We start from the raw sequence: 19,002 nt of genomic DNA, 5'->3' as shown, positions 1-19,002 counted from the left end.
AACATTGAAATGTTGTATCTACATAAACCAAATCAAATATAACTTTAACAGAGAACTAAACTAAACATACTACATGTATTCAATGTCTTAACAGATAAAAAATTCATCCAATACAACATCAAATCATCAGTTTGCTAATGAAGAAAAGAGCAAAGACTAAATATTTCCCAAATACATTTTTTTATTTAATATTTTTATGTAGCTACAACATTTACATGAGAGCAATGTGAACACTATATGGGGATGTTGACCTTAGGATGTTTAAAGGGGCAACTACAGAATTTACATGAGCCAAGTAATAACTAGGCAATGAGATTTCAACCAATGGATGTTTAAAAGAGAATGAACTCAATTTAAATCATTAAAGCAACAAAATCAAACCCAGCTAAGAACTATTGCATTTTTTAGTGAACTTTGGAGATGGCGGCCCTGTGGAAGTCCTTTGTCCAAAGCTTGTTGAATGCATGCACTGAAATAATCAGAAAACACTCAACAAAAACGACATTAGGATACTGAAAACAGTTACTGAAAACAGTTACTGAAAACAGTTACTGAAAACCGGTAGACTCAGCGGCTAATGGGCGGGTTTGGCTTTGAAGAAACGGCGTCAGCTGTTACAAAGTTGTCTTGATGTTGTTATGCTTCTCAATGAAACTGGTATTCTATATATTTTACAGCAAGGAAACAATGTTTCTGCCTTGTATAAATGCTATATAAACAAACGATTTAGCTAGAATAAACTGGGTCTTAGGCCTACTAAATCTACCTTTTAAATGTATGGCCAATGGTTCCTAGAGAGCCACAGTATACACTATGTTTCTCCAGCCAAGCCTCAACACAATTGATTCAAACTAATCAACTAATTATGATTTTCAATCTAGACTGGGGACTTCATAATTGTGGATCCCAGGAAGAGTAGCTGCTGCTTCTGCAAAAGCTAATGGGGATCCAAATAAACAAATCATTAAGAGCCAGTTGCCTACTAGTTTTTCTTCCTGACTCAGGTGTATAAGGCTTGGGTGGAAGAAGAGTTATGCCTAATATGACAATTCATATTATTTTTTCAAAATTAATTATTGTTAACTTACATCTCAAAGCCATGCATCCAAGAAGCCTTGACCTGGGGCACACACATGTCTCTGTCCTCAGTTTGGTTGAAGGCCTCAATCTGTCTTTTTGCTTTGTGATTGCTTCTAGAAAGAAAGAGAGAAGGAACCACACATGATCAAGATGAGCTAGCTGCTAATTTAATGCAATGAAATATCTAATTGTTACAAAGAATGAATGTATAGGCTACATTTATGAGAATAATACATGCATTTGCTTACCTTATCAAGCTTGAAGATGATACACTCATTAATCACTACAAAAAGTGTTATGAGTGAGTGCACCACAAACAGTTTTCGAGGGTGTTGATGCATCCTCTTCCCAATGCAGCCTCTTCCCAATGCAGCCTCTTCCCAATGCAGCCTCTTCCCAATGCATCCTCTTCCCAATGCATCCTCTTCCCAATGCATCCTCTTCCCAATGCATCCTCTTCCCAATGCATCCTCTTCCCAATGCAGCCTCTTCCCAATGCATCCTCTTCCCAATGCATCCTCTTCCCAATGCATCCTCTTCCCAATGCATCCTCTTCCCAATGCATCCTCTTCCCAATGCATCCTCTTCCCAATGCATCCTCTTCCCAATGCATCCTCTTCCCAATGCAGCCTCTTCCCAATGCAGCCTCTTCCCAATGCATCCTCTTCCCAATGCAGCCTCTTCCCAATGCATCCTCTTCCCAATGCAGCCTCTTCCCAATGCATCCTCTTCCCAATGCATCCTCTTCCCAATGCATCCTCTTCCCAATGCAGCCTCTTCCCAATGCAGCCTCTTCCCAATGCAGCCTCTTCCCAATGCATCCTCTTCCCAATGCATCCTCTTCCCAATGCATCCTCTTCCCAATGCATCCTCTTCCCAATGCATCCTCTTCCCAATGCAGCCTCTTCCCAAGCAGCCTCTTCCCAATGTATCTTCTTCCCAATGCATCCTCTTCCCAATGCATCCTCTTCCCAATGCAGCCTCTTCCCAATGCATCCTCTTCCCAATGCAGCCTCTTCCCAATGCAGCCTCTTCCCAATGCATCCTCTTCCCAATGCATCCTCTTCCCCATGCAGCCTCTTCCCAATGCATCCTCTTCCCAATGCATCCTCTTCCCAATGCAGCCTCTTCCCCATGCAGCCTCTTCCCAATGCTTCCTCTTCCCAATGCATCCTCTTCCCAATGCATCCTCTTCCCAATGCATCCTCTTCCCAATGCATCCTCTTCCCAATGCAGCCTCTTCCCCATGCAGCCTCTTCCCAATGCATCCTCTTCCCAATGCATCCTCTTCCCAATGCATCCTCTTCCCAATGCAGCCTCTTCCCAATGCATCCTCTTCCCAATGCAGCCTCTTCCCAATGCATCCTCTTCCCCAAGCAGCCTCTTCCCCATGCAGCCTCTTCCCCATGCAGCCTCTTCCCCATGCAGCCTCTTCCCAATGCATCCTCTTCCCAATGCATCCTCTTCCCCAAGCAGCCTCTTCCCCATGCAGCCTCTTCCCAATGCAGCCTCTTCCCAATGCAGCCTCTTCCCAATGCAGCCTCTTCCCAATGCAGGCTCTTCCCAATGCAGCCTCTTCCCAATGCATCCTCTTCCCCATGCAGCCTCTTCCCAATGCATCCTCTTCCCCATGCAGCCTCTTCCCAATGCATCCTCTTCCCAATGCATCCTCTTCCCAATGCATCCTCTTCCCAATGCAGCCTCTTCCCCATGCAGCCTCTTCCCCATGCATCCTCTTCCCAATGCATCCTCTTCCCAATGCAGCCTCTTCCCAATGCATCCCCTTCCCAATGCATCCTCTTCCCAATGCAGCCTCTTCCCAATGCATCCTCTTCCCAATGCAGCCTCTTCCCAATGCAGCCTCTTCCCAATGCAGCCTCTTCCCAATGCAGCCTCTTCCCAATGCAGCCTCTTCCCAATGCATCCTCTTCCCCATGCATCCTCTTCCCCATGCATCCTCTTCCCAATGCATCCTCTTCCCAATGCAGCCTCTTCCCAATGCAGCCTCTTCCCAATGCATCCTCTTCCCAATGCAGCCTCTTCCCAATGCAGCCTCTTCCCAATGCAGCCTCTTCCCAATGCAGCCTCTTCCCCATGCAGCCTCTTCCCAATGCATCCTCTTCCCAATGCATCCTCTTCCCAATGCAGCCTCTTCCCAATGCAGCCTCTTCCCAATGCATCCTCTTCCCAATGCATCCTCTTCCCAATGCAGCCTCTTCCCAATGCAGCCTCTTCCCAATGCAGCCTCTTCCCAATGCAGCCTCTTCCCAATGCATCCTCTTCCCAATGCAGGCTCTTCCCAATGCAGCCTCTTCCCAATGCAGCCTCTTCCCAATGCAGCCTCTTCCAACACCACGGGTAGGGGAAGGGTTTTCATCTGCAGAAGTGACGTTTTGTTGCTGCCTTAGCTTTTGTGCTACTGAACAGTGACACTAGCATATTGGCATGCATATTATGGGTATTTGCTAAAAGACAGCAACGTATTCACCTAAAAATACAAGTGTTTAGGCAAATCATTAGTTAGCTAGCTAGCTATCTATCACATCAATTGTGCAAAATATCATAGCTAACGTTAGCTAAGCACTAGCCGCTAGCTAGCTATCCAGTTAGTGGTGCTGACAGATTGAAACTGATATAGCAACAAAATGTGTTTCACTATATCCCATAAAACATGACATTGCTAACCAGGCATCAATTAGCTATCACAATTTTAAAGTTTATTAGGAAGTGTGATTAATAAGTTAGACACTCGGTAGGTAGTTAGCTAGCTAGATTGCTTTGTTTCCATTTGCGACTGATTTTTCTTCTCCCCCTGACTGGTCGTCAACGGTTACTGGTCTTGGAACTCGTGTTCACCAGAAACGGCTTCTCGTAAACTGTTTGCCACTAGTGGGAATAAATATTGTTGCCGTAGGTTTGCCACAGGTTCAAATATAATCTTTGACGAACTGTTTGCCACTAGTGGCAATAAATATTATTGTTGCCAAAGGTTTGCTGCAGATTCATCACTAATGGCAAACATTTGCGAACTTCCTGGAAACATTTTGTGGCACACTATTTAGTTTGCAGCAAATTTGCCGCAAACTTGCGTGAAGTTTAATGGTACGGCACACACACACACACACACACACACACACACACAGGGAAGTGAAGGGACATTTTTGAATGGACCACGTGTGTTAGTGAGGGAGCGAGTCTGTGTCTGGACTACATAGATGTGTAGGTGTTTTGCGTACAGTGTTATAGGCTCAGGTGCATGAAGAGAGAGACTGATACAGACAGACGGGGGTTATATCAGGGAGGCCCCCAGTCTTCATTAGTCCTAGGGGCCTCTGAGGGCCCAGCCAGTCAGGCAGGAGAGCCAGGCAGCCAGCCTCATTAAGAGGACACCCAGGGCTGGCCTGAAGCACCATGCAGCCACCATCCACTAACTGTCCTTTCTCTGTCTAACAACCAACGGCTTGTCCTGTCTTGTATCTGAGATGCTGTGTCAGGGGAGAATGTTCCAAAAGGCTGTAGTCTTCACTCTTCACATTTTGTGTACTGTACTGTGCAGTAGAGGTCTTCAAATATAAGCATTATATTGTTAGATTAAATGAGTAACTCTGGTAGGCCTAAAACATTCTTCCTTACCTCATGTTCAACTGTTGGAGTCAGTTGGAGTGCCAGTGTGCACTGCCTTCATAGGCCTGCAGTAGGCTTAGCTAATCCTAATAATAGCCATAACACACCAAACCTTCACAAAAGTTGCTGAACTCTATTAGGGTAATATCAAAAGTAAGTCTAGTCCTTGTTTATTGGGAAAATACGAACAGGTTATTGCGGCATTAAATAAATATTTGTGGATCTCCTGAGTGGCGCAGCGGTCTAAGGCACTGCATCGCAGTGCTTGAGGCGCCACTACAGCCCCTTGTTCGATCCCAGGCTGTGGCACAGCTGGCCGTGTCCGGGAGATCCATGAGGTGGCACACAATTGGCCCAGCATCGTCTGGGTTAGGGAAGGTTTATGGCCGGCTGGGATTTCTTTGTCCCATCGCGCTCTAGCGACTCCTTGTGACGGGCTGGGCGCTTGCAAGCTGACTTTGGTCATCAGTTGGACGGTGTTTCCTCCGACACATTGGTGCGGCTGGCTTCCGGGTTAAGCGAGCAGTGTGTCAAGAAGCAGTGCGGCTTGGCAGGGTCGTGTTTCGGAGGACGCATGGCTCTCGACCTTCGCCTCTCTCCGAGTTCGTAGGTGAGTTGCAGCGATGAGACAAGATTGTAACTACCAATTGGATATCACAAAATTGGGGAGAAAAAGGGGTAAAAAATAAAAGGCCTACTAGTAAATCTATTATATTGCGGCAAACACAACATTACAGCTGGAACTTAATTTGGCCAACAGAATGATATCTTTAAAAAAGTTTTGAACAGGCTAAGCCTATGCAGCGATTACCAACAAGTGTGATTGTCTACCGTATTGTGACAGCAATAGGCTAATGCTATTTCTTTTACAACATGCCTTTTTATTATTATTATTATTAATGACTAAACAATTGATAACAAATACAAAAATAAATAAATGAAAGGTAGAAAATTGCATCAAACCTGAATAGCGAGTTGCACACAGTCCATTTGGCCACGTCAACATTCTTCTCATCTTTGTCCACTACAATATTAAAACTTGTCCCCGAGGACATTCCCCTCGTCGGCTTCTTTTCACTAAACTCTTTCTCCTCTAACTTTAGTTTTACTTCAATGAAAAATAACTTAATCTTTGCAATCAACAGTAGCCAATGCTCCTTTTATTCACTCTCACTCTCCTCAGCAGCAGGCGCACGTGAGGTGAGCAGCTGGAACCACTTTCAATTGAGTTGCAATTGGCTGACACAGAAAGCAAGCATCACACAAACAGTAAATTGACAAGAGTACAGGTCCAGTCAGTAAATCCATTTTAATTGCACACACAGTACCTGAGGCCTGTGGCAATTATATCAGACCCGACCCAGATCCGAAACAAAAGTCAGAATTAAGACCCGGACCCGCTCGGGTCCCAGGACGGATCTCTGAATTTCGGGTCTGTTGAACCTGTGAAGACCTCTACTGTGCAGTTAGTTTTACAACACCTTCTTGTGTAAATGTATAATTGCATGTTTTGAATGTAATGTTTTTGACCTGCTTGTGTGTTTTCTGACTATGTTCCCCTGATATGACCCTCTCTTCCCTCATCTCTTCCCCCCTCTCCCCTCATCTCTTCCCCCCTCTCCCCTCATCTCTTCCCCCCTCTCCCCTCATCTCTTCCCCCCTCTCCCCTCCTCCATTCTCTCTCTCAGGTTCGTGAGATCTTTGCTAGAGGAACCTGAGGTGTCTGTGATCGGAGCAGGGCGTGGCCCAGCCAGCAGCATCATCCACAAGCTGTTTGTCAGCGCTCAGAGGGTAAAACACACCGTCTCACACTGTCACCACCACCCAGGCAGACAAACACACACACACACACCGTCTCCCACAGGGGCCTGTCCTAAACGCTGTCATCATAGAATGTCATGCCACTATCAGCTCACCTGCTGTCGGCCCAACAGCCCAGGCAGGAAATGTTATGTTCCCCCCTTCTGATCCCCTCCTACACCCCCACCCTTGTTCCAGGCCCTGGGGGGCTCCTGGACATCCTGCCTGCCTGAGTAACAACAAGCTGCTAGTCTGTCTTCTAGTTTGTTCACTTATCACTGCTTTCTTCTTGCTTCTTCCTCACAGAGTAAAAGGGTTTAAGTCAAGTCAATCTTTTTGCACATCACATAATGCAACTCATACCAAGTATAAGAAAGACTCCTGTCAGTGAATGGCTTTGACAGACAAAGGTCCAGTCACTGTAGTTTAATAAGATTTCTTTTTTTTTTTACTGTATTCACCAGACTGAAACAACATGGAAATCTGTTTCTGTCCTCTCTGTTATGATCAGCAGAAACAACATGGAACAGATGTCTTTGTTTTATTCAGTCTGATTTGATATGACAGGGAAGGAAAGAGACACCTGGACTAAATGACTGTCTATCTATTCTGTGCTTCATGCCTTTCTGGCTGTTACAACTCTGAATAGTCTGAGATTATCAGTTAAAAGGCAGTTGCAATGATAGATTACCCCTTGCATTGTGCTGTATAATTGCACCTGTCTTGGTTATGAAAGTAAATGTATGCTTGGCTGTAACACATTGAAATATACTACCTACTTTGGTCTTGGCACATCCAACCACGCATTCATTTTTTTGTTCATCGTTCAAGTTAGTTAAAGCCAATAAATGTGTCTTCTTCCAGATACGAGAGCTGAGAGTTCATCAACATATTCAGTCCCTGGCCCCAGACCCAGATCTGCTTCTTAGAATAATTGCTAGCGAAACTCAAACAGGGAATGAGTGCTTGTCTTGGCTCCCTCCCCTGTGCCGTGTGTTGGAAGAAGAAACTGTGCGAAAAAGAGTTGGATTTCAGCAAACTCTCCCCCTCATCACTTTTATTTATCCGGCAAGATGTCTGAGTGTTAAATTATAGCCTGTGTGTTGCCAAGCTCGAAATAGAAAGCTAGTAATTATCCCCAGCATATGTAAATCAGTTAAAATCATCAGCCAATCAAATGAGGTGAGTTTCTAGGAAACACGAGAGAGACAGGGCAGAATAGAAGGGAGGGGAAATGTCCTACCCCACATCCCTTGAATGATCTGCCAAACAACAGTCTCAACGTCAACAGTGAAGAGGCGACTACGGGATGCTGACCTCCTAGGCAGAGTTGCAAAGAAAAAGCCATATCGCAGACTGGCCAATAAAAATAAAAGATTAAGATGGGCAGTCTCAGATATGGCTTTTTCTTTGCAACTCTGCCTAGAAGGTCAGCATCCCGGAGTCGCCTCTTCTCTGTTGACGTTGAAACGGGTGTTTTGCGTGTACTATTTAATGAAGCTGCCAGTTGAGGACCTGTGAGGCATCTGTTTCTCAAACTAGACACTAACATAATTGCGAAAGGGTTTTCTAATGATCAATTAGCCTTTTTAAAATTATAAACTTGGATTAGCAAACACAACGTGCCATTGGAACACAGGAATGATGGTTGCTGATAATGGGCCTCTGTACGCCTATGTAGATATTCCATAAAAAATCAGCCGTTTCCAGCTACAATAGCCATTTACAACATTAACAATGTCTACGCTGTATTTCTGATCAATTTGATGTTATTTTAAAGGACAACAAAATTGCTTTTCTTTCGAAAACAAGGACATTTCTAAGTGACCCCAAACTTTTGAACGGTAGTGTATGTACAGTATGTGATGCATTCGCTGGGAAGAATGCCATGTCTTCTCAAGCAGAACCTAATCCTTTTCCTGATCAGCTGACTTGTCATGTTGTTGTTTCTTCTTCTGTTTATTTGGTTATTTTCTGTTTGTTCGTTCTCTCCATTATATTATGTATTTATTTATTTTTTAATCTCTGTTAATGCTGCTTGCCTTTCACCCATGTCAAGCTGGCTGACTACACCAGAGATGAGGTAACCACTAGAAGCAACCCCCCCCCCCCCCTTTTATACCCAAGTTCATCCCTCCACAATCCATCCATCCATCCATCCATTCATTCATCCATCCATCCCCTCCATGCCCACCTCCTCCTTGCCTTCTCCCTCTTTCTACCTGCCAAGCAACGCTGACCCTGAGGTTCAGGCTAGCTGAGGCAGCCATGGAGGGATACGGACGAAGATTAGTCATTTCTCCGGTAATGGTCTGAAACAGTGAACCGCTGCAATTTCCAGACTTCCATAATACAAAAAGGAGAAACACATGTTTTTAACCTCCCCTTATCTTTTACCTAACTACCGTCCCCCTCTTCTCCTCCTCCTCCTCCCATCCATCTATTCTTCTAGCCACCTACCTGTTAGTCTAGCGCCAATCACTCTTTTTTTGTTGGATCTCCATTTGCTCTCATTCTTTGTATTGATAAACAAGGATTTTCTAGGTGGATGTGGAGGTTGGTATATCAGAGGCTAGTTTTAGCATGTTGGTTTAGTATGCACACCAGGGGTATTCAACCGGGGATCTGCCTTTTAAAAAAAACAATTGCATAAAAATTAATAATGTTTTTATTAATATCGCTAGCAACAACAGAATAAACACATTTTGAATTACATTCAGTGCCTTCAGAAAGTATTCATACCCTTTGACTTATTCAACATTTTGTTGTGTTACAGCCTGAATTCAAAATGTATTTTTAAAAAAATTTGGGCTCACTCATCTACACACAATACCCCATAATGACAAAGTGAAAATATGTTTTTAGAAATTTTTGCAAATGTATTGAAAATTAAATATAGAAATATCTGATTTACACAAGTATTCACACCCCTGAGTCAATACATGTTAGAATCACCTTTGGCAACAATTACAGCTGTGAGACTTTCTGGGTAAGTCTCTAAGAGCTTTGCACACCTGGATTGTACAATATTTGCATGTTATTCTTTTAAAAATTCTTCAAGCACTGTCAAGTTGGTTGTTGATCGTTGCAAGACAGCCATTTTCAAGTCTTGCCATAGATTTTAAGCCGATTTTAAGTCAAAACTGTAACTAGGACCCTCGGGAACATTCAATGTTGTCTTGGTAAGCAACTCCAGTTTTGATTTGGCATTGTGTTTTAGGTTATTGTCCTGCTGAAAGGTGAATTAATCTCCCAGTGTCTGGTGGAAAGCAGACTGAACCAGGTTTTCCTCTAGGATTTTGCCTGTGCTTAGCTCTATTCCGTTTCTTCAGGAAGAAAAACTCCCTAGTCCTTGCCGATGACAAGCATACCCATAACATGATGCAGCCACTGCCATGCTTGAAAATAAGAGTGGTACTCAGTGATGTTGTTGGATTTGCCCCAAACATAATGCTTTGTATTCAGGACAAAAATATCATTTCTTTGTTACATTTTTTGCAGTTTTACTTTAGTGCCTTATTGCAAACAGGATGCATGTTTTGAAATATTTTTTATTCTGTACAGGCTTCCTTCTTTTCATTCTGTCATTTAGGTTAGTATTGTGGAGTAACTACAATGTTGTTGATTCATCCTCAGTTTTCTCCTATCACAGAAATAATTGTAATTATTGCACACTGAGTCCATGCAACTTATTATGTGACTTGTTAAGAACATTTTTACTCCTGAACTTATTTAGGCTTGCCATAACAAAGCTTTTCATTTGTAGTTAATTTGTACAAATTTCACTTTGACATTGAGGTTTTGTGTGTAGGCCAGTGACACATCTACATTTAATCAATTTTAAATTCAGGCCATAACACAACAAAATGTGGAAAAAGTCAAGGGGTATGAATACTTTCTGAAGGCACAGTGGAAAGAGGATACATCTTATTTCTAATTATGTCAACTTTATTTCTCTACTCCTAATATTGATCAAATTACACTCACTGGAGTATCTGACATAGGCTTTGAAAAAACACCCGTAAATAGGCTACTGGTGCAGAAAGTGCTGCTGGTAAGCTTTCTTGACTTAAACATTCATTTTTGCCAACACATTGCTAACCTTTGTTTAAACAGCTTCTCTTAGCGAAAATGTGTTTGGAGTTACCGTTCTAGCTAATAGGCTATGTTAGAGTTTACGCATCCTTTTTTAAATTAGAATGTGGGGAGGTCAAAATAATGAACAACTGTTTGCCAAATCTATTCATTTTAAAATGTTGATTACTTCTCCCTGTCTTTATCATTCACCTGATGATAAGACAAGACATATGGGAAAAAATGTTTTTGGTAACATTTGATGGGGGGTCCCTGGGTCTCTAAGGAGTGGTATGTTTGTATATACAGTAGGCTAGCTGTATCCTGCTGTTTAGGATGTACACTAAAGTAGTGGCAGGTTGCTGATTAGGTCCAGTATATACTAGTGTTAGCCTGCTGGTTTGATATGTAAGTATTTGTAGGTTGATGTGTTGTGTTTAGATATTAGCATAGTGTAGCTTTGTTGTGTTTGCATCCCTCCAGGGTTATGCTGTGCCCCACCGAAACAAATGCAAACATTGATCTGGAAGCTAGCACCGCAGCGCTCCAATCCATTAAATGTGTCTCCTTACCTTTCCTCGCCTTAGACCAGATTTTGAGAGATGTGAGCTGGCATTTGTTCATTTGTAATCAGCTCTCTAATTTATGCAATTTGTTGCTGCTCAGTAGAAATATTGTGTTAATTTGCTGCTGTCGTTTTTCCAGTACAGTCGCTTTCACTTGTGCCAGCTCTGATCACTGTCAAGGTTGTTTAATTCCCCCATGACTTAGAATATGGAGCAATAGAATGAGTTGTATGTTTTCCTTAGTCTCAGGTGTCATACTCTCATTGGAAAAGGTTAGTATGTTACTAAGGTCATGATAAGACTGCCTAAAACTAAATTGTGGCCCAGTTCCACATTTTATTTGGCTTTTACGGAAAGTCTACTGTGTGTTGGTCTTTGTATTCTCCATAATGTTAGCCACCTTGACTTCTCCCCTCTGTTTGTCCCACCCCCCCCCAGGCTGCTTTATTGGCTCCATTGGAGGAAGAAACAGGACGTGGGGGTGGCGCTGATGACAGAAAGCCATTGGGAGTTGCCAGTATGCCAGATTTCCCTCCCCCTGCAGGGCGTGAGATCCTGCTGCGTACGTGTGTCCCGCGGCCCGCGCCCTACTCCAAGGTCCTCCCCCAACGCCTCTTCTGTGTCCTGATGAGAGACGAATTCAGGCTGGTTGGGGCCTTCTCATCTGACACCTCCTTTTTCTGAGAGAGAAAGAGAGAGAGATTGGCCAGTCTGGAAGATTAACCAGGGAGTCTTGTTGGGAGGTCGGGTGTGCATTTGGGCTCTATGGTCAGTGACTGAAGTAAGGCTGTGTGTGCTGCATTGCATTATGGGTGGAGCTATGGGAGAATCTGTGGTTTGATTGGTTCAAAACTGTTCCAAAGCCACATGACGTGAAAGCTCCACCCATCTCGGGGCTCTAGCACCATCTCAGTGGTCTCCTGGGAAGATCAGCGAAACAGAACGGGGGCCGGCGAATGGCCCTTTCTTATGACATCATCACACTGTGTGACGACTAATATCAGACTGTTGGTTGGTTCCCAGAGGGCTACTGTCTATTCTGGTTTATGTCTCCCCCCCCCCCCCCCCCCCCCCCCAATTGAGTTAATTGTAATTCATTCAGTTTGGTGAGTGAGAGGAAAGTATAAGTCTTGCCCTGATCGTCTGATGTCTGTGTTGTGAACATTTTCAATGGAATCTGTTTACTTGTCTGATTATTGTTAATTTATTGTTGATTTTGACAATTTGATTATTTAGACTTTTCACTTATTTGGAGTTTAAATGCAAAATAGACCACTCAACTGAGAACTGAACTTACTGTAACTGTTGTGTAAAATCAATCTCATGCTTTTTTGTTGCGTAGCTCTGACAAAAAATAGACCAGGGGAAAATAACTGTACCCTCTTCGTGTGAAAATGTGGCAGAAAATTAGTTTGGGATGAAACAAAAATACGAATATTCACCTTGACCCATCTCTCTGAGTAGTAATATGCTAATTAGCATATCATGTATTTTTCCCTTCCACTTGATTGTGATCATTTGTTACCAGTGTTGTCATCTCTTAGGTACTCGCAACGCTCTCTGTCTGTTCTGTAGGCCCAGACACTCTCACGCTGCCAGTATGCAGTTATTGGTTACCAAGTCTTAAAGGGGCAATCTCCCGTTGCTACGTCAATTTTTCAACTTATAAATTGTTGATATGTACCCATTTGATTCTTGAAGAATATAGCTTATAATTGCCTCATGAGCTTAGTTCAACTGTCGTACCCCATCAGAACCCAAAATATAAGCTTAATTTACTCCAATGCTTGTAAACAAAGTACATTTAAACAAACCGTGATTAAAACTATCATTTTAATATCATGGATGGTCAGTCCTTGCATCCATAGCTCTGTCTATGAATTTGTGAGTGGTTCCATTTCTCCAACCCCATCCCTCAGCTTTTTAGTAAAACAGTGGCGGGGAAAACGCTTTGTTATTGTTTCAACTGCTGATTGCCGCTTTAAAGCATTTCTCACTATATCAATGCTTATTGATAAACATGCGATCACTGTAGGTTTTCCCTTGTCACTTAAATGTGTTGAATCCTGGTTGAAAGTGCAATTCTATATTCTATATTGTGAAGATGTAGCCTTTCATATAGCAGCAGAAAGACATGTCTTAGTTCATGTTGTTAGTGCTGTTTCTATGAAGAATGATGTTAAGTGCTATTAATTGTTAAATTACTCAGTAACTTTTACTGAACAAGTCAATGCGGACATATTTTTCTACTTTGTCAGTATTTTAATGATTCAAACTGTGGAGCTAGCCAAAGTCTGTACAAATCAAATGAGTGTTGGTCCTAAGTGTCTCAGTATGTTAAATTGGTTAAAAAATATATATAAAGTTTTAATTCAACACAAAAAAAAAATGTATATGTTTAATTGGTATGTGTTCTGTTGCAACTCACACCTGATTCTGGTAGTAGAGCTGCTTTTTTCAATGAATCTCAAAGAAACTAAGCTGTAGTTATTAAGTAAGTATTAGGTAACAATTTTACCATGCGGTTTCTAAGTAAACACCAGGTAAATAGCAGACTGTAAAAAAAATATTACAGATAGAAAATGATCGCATCAAAGCACTGCTAGTGCCTCATTTAGAAGAGGGATGTAGTTACTCTAGCCCCTCTGTAATGGCTTCCTTTCTGTCTCTTTAATATGCCCAACTAAAGTGGTTTTTCCATTAACATGTTATTATTCGGGCAACATGACTTCCTCAACATTAATGACAGTCCTTGCTCTAATTTTATCTGTTACACTGAAAATAAGCTTTTACTTTGAAGAAATTCTGGGCCATGAAGAATAGAATATAATATGCCATTTAGCAGACGCTTTTATCCAAAGCGACTTAGTCATGTGTGCATACATTTTTACGTATGGGTGGTCCCGGGGATCGAACCCACTACCCTGGCGTTACAAGCGCCATGCTCTACCAATTGAGCTACAGAGGACCACAGAATCTCTTTGATGAAAGAAAAAAGATCTGTTGGATTCTTTCTTGTGGAATAGAGATGAATGGGATAACTTGACTAGATCAAGTCACTGTTATAAAATGCATTACAATGAGCAACCATAAAGGACATTCTAACTAAGCCACATAATGGTACGCAGTTTCTAAGTGTTTTAGGGAGTTCCGTGTAGGATTTTTCCCCCTGCACAAACGGGATAATGCCGCCTCCTTTCTATGCGCTTTTAGCTTGTAACTTGTTCAAACGCCTCATCACTGACTGACTGAAAGAAAAGCCACACAACTTTCTTTCTCAGACGTTTTTCAATCAAGTAGCTGGTATTTTTTTCCTTAATCTCATTCTTGCTCGGCTAAATGTGTGAGCGTGTGAGACAGCTTGAGATATGGTACAATGGCACAATGAGATCTGTTCAGTGGGAGAGCTGTTCACAGCTTGATCGGTGGCTGCTAGCTGGTCCCGTAGCGTTTCCATAAACAGAAATATGGCTGTGAAGCGTTTTCACACTCCAAGTGCCGTGTAGCTTATCACTCAGGCTCTGTTTCCATGGCGACGCGCAGCACTTTGGTTCCAGCCCTTCCGCCCCCAACCTCGCCTGACTCCGCCTGTATTACAGCCACAAACACAAAAGTACATTTGGATGGGTTATGTGGGCAGCGATACACAAACACACTCACTTCTGTCTCTGTCTTTGAGACCGGAACAATATATTTTACACACACCTGAGAATTCTGATGTCCCTTTGTTCTGTTTCAATGGCAGCCCAATGTATCACATACCTTTGGTATGAATACTGTATGTTGTGAAGTTCACAAGCTCAAATGGCACTGATAAAAGAGTCGGCTGGAGCGCAGAAGAGAAGATGAGGGACTTTTTGGTGTGTTAATAGTGAAGGCTGCTTCCCTTCCCTCAAAGCCAAACAGACGAGATGTTAGGAGAACTTTCTTGTGAAACTTGAGAGCACACTTGAATATGCAGCGAGAAGACATCGCATCTGGCATTTTTCACAAAGTTTCGCACCACTTAAAATAGCAGTGGCACTTTTAAACGCCCAAACCCCCCACCTGTCTCCTTCCCCTCCTTCCCTCCTACTCCCCACCGTCCTCACTCCAACACCACCCCTTCTCCCCTCTCCCTCCTTGAGCCAGATAATATTGTCATAAATCAAACCTGACTCGACTATGCTGCATAGGCTGCAGTTCTGGGAGGAGAAATGAAATACAGGGCGGATAACGGTGGATTATCCACATCCATGATGCAGTACTTTTGGGGAACTTGCTTCTCTCTTCATATTACCTCTCAATGGCAGAGGGCATGTAGCTAGCTACCTCTTGAAGCAGCTGTCACCCCAAGGTTCAGATTAGCTGTATAAAGTAGCTTTAAAACAGAAAGCTATATTAATTAATGCATCAATCAATGTTCAGGTGTTTGTTTGGGGTCGTAGCTCTTCTGCTCTGCTGTCTCAAGTAGCTCTCCTCACCTCTCCACGAGATTCTTCTGTGTGAATGGGAGACGATAGGCTAATCAACGCTGTGCACTCTGACAGTTACACTGATGGGGATGTTTGCTTGGCAACAGAATGGTAATAATAGACTTTTCTCTCTTGACGAAGGAGGATGAGGAGGTTGTGTTTGGTGCAAAGGGCCTTACTGGTATCCTGTAGGTACCGCTACCTGAGGCGCTTGTTTAGATTTTTTGATTGACTGTATTTAAGAGATTCTACAGCTCGAGCTTGCTTTCCTGCCGGTCGCGGTGAAAAGCAGACAGCCAGATTAGTGTCTCTGTGCTGTGTGGCTGGCTGATCAGGATTAAAGTGATTTCTGAATGGGGAGAGATAGGACAGAGTGGGTGGTGGATGGATGCTCCTTCTAAACAGCACAGGGAAAGCAAGCAATGCTATGGATTTTGTTACAACACCTCCAGCTAAATAGGAGTGTGTTGAACAGAGGAGCAAAATGCTCCCCGTTATACAACTGCTGTAAAAATGTAACTATTATACAACCCTTCTGTGAAAGGATTGTGTGTTGAGCTCCTAAAATACAGGTGCGTTTTGTCTTGCCAAAGTTTGCTGATCGATCCATCAAAACAGTTTCTATATGAAGAAAATCATAATGTGTGATTAAATACGTCCTCTTGTTTATTCAGTTTAAGGCCACTTTAATGGAATCTGCTTGTATTTCGCTGTGAAGCTTGCTTTAAATTCTGTGTCAAGTCATTGGAAACTTGGACAGCATTTCTTTATTCTTTATTTACTGACACAGCCCACATGATTCTTGTTGCCACTCATTTTTGACAAGTGCTGCCCTTCCTCTGTTAATTATTTCTGACATTCTAACTATTGATACGCTGTCCACCTGTCAGAGCGACCATTTCATTGAGTCGTGTGGATAAGGTCTCAGGCCAGGTGCAGAGGTTTGTCAGTCTGTCTTTGTAATCTCTAATATTTCACAGAAGAAAACCATGCAAGGAGCTTTTCTCTCTATCTCTGCATACGTAGAACTTTAGTGGCCTCAGCTAACCTGTCTTCCTCCTCTCTGTTTGAGACGACATTCTATTCCGACTATTCCAGAGGGCTAACCCATTAGCTAGTGATGCCTGCCTTGATTGTTGATGTATTGCAAATGTTGTCTGGTCTGAAGTTAGGATCTAATCTCTTTCTTTCTGAAGGGCAGCATTGACTCAGCTAAACAAATAATGTTCCCCCAGCACACAAATCATTTATTCAATAGATGCCACATTTCAGCGAAGGAGGGCACGAAATGAAACAACAGTTGCATATTGAGTAAAAAAAACGGCAAGGGACTCTAGGGAGAGATTGAGCGAAAGAGAGGGAGAGAAAAAGAGAGGGAATCCCAAAGTGGCTTATAAGGTTAAACGTTGGTATTTCAAATCACAGACTAGTCCAAGAGGGCCCTCTGGCCTGTTTAGGTGGAGCCACCCACGGGGGAGTCCGGCCACAGAAATCGATCTCCATTTCAGAGTGTGTATGTAATAAGCTTGATCTGGGCTGAGCAGCACTGGAGAATCACCAGAGGACCTTAAAAACCTTTTACCTGTTTAGGGGACCTGCGTGGTTCTGGTACCGGTTCCAACCAACATTTCTGCTTAGAAATCTATCTGTGGACACCATAGATCGATAGCCCTGGTTCCCACGTACACAATAGTATATATATTTTTTGCCTGTCTGAAGTAGGATGTTAAATCTGAAACCACTTGAAGCTGGGATGTCCCTCCTACCATTTCATTCGCTCTTCCGGCTGTCCATCAACTCCTGACTGAACCCTACATCACAGCCACTGACAAAGCACATGCCTGCAATCATTACAACGTAGCACAGCGGGAGAGAGTGGTTTCAGAGCACATTCAGAGATCAATTTATAGCCATTAATCTAAAATAATTCTTAGATTTGAGACAAAAAAAAACAATTTCTGGTTGTCATAGACGGACAGAATTAATATGAGATGAAAGGCGAGTTTCTGACGAGTTCAGGAAGCCAAGCTAGAGCTCTGAGACATTTACAGCGATGGGGACAGACGTTTTGAGACCTTTAGAAAATATGCACATTTTCTCTAACACTAAACATACAAATATGTATTTTACAGTTATAAAGAAGGTGACATCGTATAGTTAGTAGTTTTACTACACCTCAGCAGTTTATAACTATTTTTACCAGAAAGATGAGATTTTAATCTTTCTTTGAGTATGCAGCATTACCAGTTATTGTTTATGGCCCTCTCATGATAAATAATAACTTTTGGGGATTATGTAATTACATTTTAGTTTACATTTAGTTACGTTTAAGTGGTTAAAGTGACAAACAACCTGAAAACACACACACACACACACACACACACACACTCCATCCCCCTAAACAGGGACCAATACTACCACATCTGGGAAGTCCCCTCCCTGTACACCCCTCTATAGGGAGAAGCGGTCTGAACCTCCACTGTATTGGACTAATCATGTTCGCTGCTGATAGTATTTATTATCCTGGCTATTTCCTCTGTGTCACGATGAAGGTCTAGCCAGCCAAAAAGCCAGCCATTGATTTGTGAGAAGCAGTCTCTGGGGGCTCTTGTGGGAAAATGGCAAACAGTATTAGAAGGCCGTTGGCCTGGGCTGACGGCAGGCGCTGAGCTGCGGGGGGAAATCAATGCCAGTTCCGCCCGGCGACTGGATTCTATTTCCTCTAAGCATCTCACAGGCCCACAGGCATCTGCGCATCCCTTAAACACCTACCCTCCCTCACAACCCCCTCTCACCCTCTCTACCTCCCTCCTCTCCCTCCTTCCCTCGCTTCCTCGCTCCCCCACCACCACCATCCCTCCGCCGGCATCTTAGCATTGTTGCTCTCTTCCAGGGGGAGTGCATCCCACGCTGCTCAAAATCGTTTATCTTCTCCCAGCACAAAGCCACAGATCGCAGGGGAAGCGAGAGAGAGAGAGGCTGTGTTGGTGTTGCATCCCCCCCTCCCTCCTTCCTTCCCTCCCTATGGCACTGTCTGACAGCTTCGGAGACACCTCTTGTCTTTCTCCCGGTGCTTTCTGAGGTAGCGCTTGGCGCGGACAGAGAAACTGAGGGGTTGGAATACGTTCTTTCCTTTTCACCCAAGTGCTTGTAGGGTATTGTAAAGGCTTTAGTAGAACAGAGCTGTAGCTTTATGTAGTTCACTCTGATATTGCAGAGAATGCATGTAGGCTAACCCTAGTCTCAACTATGAGTCATACTAGCTGGTGATCGACATGCTGTATGAATGTATTTTAGTCCTGTTATTTTGAGTTATTGGGTTGGTTTGAATAATACTTATGTAAATCTGCGTTTCAACGGTTGTATTTTTATTTTTACACAGCTTTAAAAAAAAAACTCTGATA

At 43.1% G+C, this 19,002-nt stretch overlaps 1 pseudogene across 1 annotated transcript in view; it reads left to right on the top strand.

The window, feature by feature from the left end:
- LOC311128796 (rab3 GTPase-activating protein catalytic subunit-like) overlaps positions 1-12,214 on the top strand; it is a 78,543-nt pseudogene extending 66,329 nt beyond the window's left edge. The window contains exons 21-23 of the transcript XR_014615303.1: positions 6,393-6,495; positions 8,632-8,808; positions 11,583-12,214. The product of XR_014615303.1 is annotated as a rab3 GTPase-activating protein catalytic subunit-like (transcript). The remainder of the gene's footprint in view (positions 1-6,392; positions 6,496-8,631; positions 8,809-11,582) is intronic.
- Positions 12,215-19,002: the final 6,788 nt, after the last annotated feature.

This window comes from Coregonus lavaretus (assembly GCF_964263955.1).
Source record: "Coregonus lavaretus genome assembly, chromosome: 5".
NCBI classification, from domain to species: Eukaryota; Metazoa; Chordata; class Actinopteri; order Salmoniformes; family Salmonidae; genus Coregonus; species Coregonus lavaretus.
The sequence above is the reverse complement of the archived record's forward strand: the minus strand, read 5'-3'. Positions and strand labels throughout refer to the sequence as shown.